At 42.6% G+C, this 3,395-nt stretch overlaps 1 non-coding gene across 1 annotated transcript; it reads left to right on the top strand.

Annotated features, from left to right (window-relative positions):
• Window positions 1-2,804: 2,804 nt before the first annotated feature.
• Window positions 2,805-2,876, top strand: TRNAA-AGC. Its single transcript has one exon. It is a non-coding gene; the product is annotated as a tRNA-Ala (tRNA).
• Window positions 2,877-3,395: the final 519 nt, after the last annotated feature.

The raw sequence follows: 3,395 nt of genomic DNA, 5'->3' as shown, positions 1-3,395 counted from the left end.
GCCTGTGCTTACCTTGCTCCCGGAGACCCGGTCCCTCTCGGGAGGGTAACAAGGGAAAGTGTTCAGTGCAGATCAGTGAGTAAGCACCAGCCCGCCCGTGCTTACCTTGCTCCCGGAGACCCGGTCCCTCTCGGGAGGGTAACAAAGGAGCCGTCTGAGCACTAGTGATCTTTGATTAGAATTAAGAAATCTATTATTCTGGGGAAAATTAAGGAAATCTGAATAAAGATTATGAATTAGATAATGAAACTGTTTTTTCATGTTAAATGTCTTGAGTATGACAATTTTATTTTAGTTATATAAAAGAATGCCCTTATTCTGGGTAGATGCACCTTAAAATATTTAGAAGTGAATTGTTACAATGACTGAAAGCAACTCACAAATGGTTCAGAAAAAAATATATAGAAAGAGAAAGCTAAAACATGAAAACATGCATAAGAAACAAGGTGTAAGAAATAAAGCAACTAATGAAAAAAGGGACACATAGGTGTATACATATGTCAAAACTCAAATTGTATACTTTAAACAAACATGTTCATTTATTGTTAAAAAAAAAAAAAAAAAAGATGGGCAGAGGGCATTTCACATAGACACAGGAGCCAGATTAAAGGCACTCCCAATGGCCAAATCTAGGACTATGTGAGCACTAAAATAATTAAGTGTAATAATCAAGTATGAGCCATTGAAAACAAGAGGAATCCCTAAGCCCATACAAACAATAAAATGATAAATGAAGAAATAAAAGGGGAGCTCTGATAGCATAGTGCTTAAGGCACTTGGCTACTAACCAGAAGGCTGGCAGTTCAAACCCACCAGCCACTCCTCAGAAGGAAGGTTGGGCAATCTACTTCTGTAGTGATACCGCCTCCGACACCCAAGGAGGAGTTGCACCCAAGGAGGGGTTGCCAAGTTGAGTCCGACTCGATGGCACACAACAACAACAGGGTGGCTGTAACAAAGTAACCAAAACTGGGTGGTTTATAAGAACAGAAATTTATTTTCTTATATTTCTGGAGGCCAGGAGTCCAAAATCAGGGTGTCAACTGTGTTAATGATTCCTTCTGAGGGCTCTGAAGGAGAAACTGTTCATACCTTTCTCCTAGATTCTGGTGGGAGCAACAGGAAACCATGGGCATTCCTGGGCCTGTAGATATGAGATTCTAAATCTCTGCCTCCATGTTTACATGGCCGCCTTCGCTCTGTGCATCTCTGTGCCTCTTCTTCTGCCCTACAAGGAGACCACTTATATTGAATTAGGATCCACCCTACTCCTATATGTCCCCATGTTAACTGGTAACACTGCCAAAGACCGAATTTTCAATTCAGGTCATGTTCACAGATAGTGGCGGTTAGGATCTCAACATAACTTTTTGTGAGGCACAAATATTCCATAAGTGGGGGCAGGGAACACTTTTTTGGTTTATAGTAAAGACTGATTCAGGCAACAATTATCAGTGGATGTTAAACCTTGTGGAAATTTTTGATGAGGAGGTGGATATATCCGGTCTTAAATTGCCTCCCCACAAGCTAACGGTTCAAAATTAACTTCACCAATGAAGGGCAAAACAGACATCATGTGTCTCCAGGTATACTACTCTGAGAAGCACACAACATTGCCTATGTTATACTCCAATGGGAAAGGCATAATCTGGAATTAATCATGAGGAAACATCAGACAATCCCAAAATGAAAATGTTCTATTAAAATAAAATAAAAAGGACAGTATTCTGTGAAAATGTCTATGTCATTAAAGACAGCAAAAGGCTGTGGAAATGTTCCAGATTAAAAACAAGCCAACTAAAATGCAAAAACTGGCTCTACATCAGAGGAAAAAATGATATAACCGACATCGGGTCTGTTGGTCAAATTGGAATGCAGACTATAGATTAGGCACAGCAATTGGATCAATGCTAAATTTACTAAAGTTCATAATAGTACTGTGGTTATGTACGAAGGAGGTAAGTCTAAATGGATACGATGCGTAAAATTTACTATCAAATGGGAGAGAAAGTGGGCAAATGATAAAGAAATGGGTAAAACATTAACAATGGCTGACTGGGTAAAGGGCAATATGGGTATCTGTGTACATGCTTAGTCTTTCGACTTCTTAATAAATTTGAAATGGTTTTGAAGAGACTGCACTGGAGTCGCAGAGAAACAGAAGCCTGTCCAGCTCTCCTCTGTCCCAGTAACCCCTTCCTGCGCGCTCCTGAAAGCAGGGGACCGCGAGGGGTTTGCGGGAAGAAATAGACACTCGGGACCCGGATCTGGGCGCCTACCTGGCGACTGTCACCGAGGCTCGGGTTTTCAGTTTGTCCTTGTGATCGATCCAGGACATCTTAAACTCTCAGGGGTGTTCCCTGCCACGAAACGTTCAGTGGATGTTTTCAGGGTTTGGACGCGGAGATGATTTGAGGGTCTTTGTTCCAAGGCAGGCGGTGTTGGGAGAGGGACTTGGATACGGGGAGCGAGGACTCCCCTAAACTCCACCCTTCTTCCACCTTCCCCCAAGGCTGTGGTCTCAGCCCACGTGGGGACGGCGCGGCCATTTGCCTGGGGCCTTACAAAAGGAAAGAGCAGGAAAGGATACCGGAGAGTGATAGGCACACACACATCGTTTCCCATCGGCTTTCTTCCTTTAAAGTTTTTATTGCTTTCTTCTGAGGTGGCTGAGCAGGATTCAGCTCAGCTGTTTCACAAATGAGGAGTTTGCATTCGTGTTTCCTCTGTAACTTAATCCTTAAGAAGCGAAGAAATAACTGTTATAAGTCACGAAAGGAATCCAAAACCAACCTTTCGCAGTTGGGGGTGTAGCTCAGTGGTAGAGCGCGTGCTTAGCATGTACGAGGTCCTGGGTTCAATCCCCGGCACCTCCAGCAGTTTTGAGACGCTATAATTGTGTCACAGTTCCCTCCATCCTCCCGTCCTTCTGCAAATCCATTTACTACTTCAATTTTTTCCCATGAAGCCTGATTTCTTTTATTCAATTTTTTGCCTATTAGGAACTAACTTTACTACTTCGCAGAATGAAGGGTGGGTAATCTACTTCCGTAGTGATACCTCCTCGGAAACCCAAGGAGTGGTCGCTATGAGTCGGATCCGACTTGGCGGCCGTGAGTTTGATTTCTGGTTTGATTACTACTTCTTTTGTGGTATCCAATTTCTGCCCCGAGGGCATAGTCAACACCACAGATGCTGGGATTGCTGCAACAATGTAATGTCTTAACGGGTTCCCTAGGGAACCCTTTGGACCCGATGTAACAGGCAAGTTTGCAAATTAAACAGCCGGGTTTCTTTTCACTCCATATTATGGGGTTAATAAACACAGAAAATAAAAAAAATAAAAAAAAAAAGATTTAAAACAGACTTTTCAGTTTCATTCTCCTTGTTTGGAA

Source organism: Orycteropus afer, unplaced genomic scaffold, assembly GCF_000298275.1.
Source record: "Orycteropus afer afer isolate SDZICR_OR568_19922 unplaced genomic scaffold, OryAfe1.0 scaffold00627, whole genome shotgun sequence".
Lineage (NCBI taxonomy): Eukaryota > Metazoa > Chordata > Mammalia > Tubulidentata > Orycteropodidae > Orycteropus > Orycteropus afer.
This window is presented reverse-complemented; position numbering and strand designations above follow the sequence as displayed.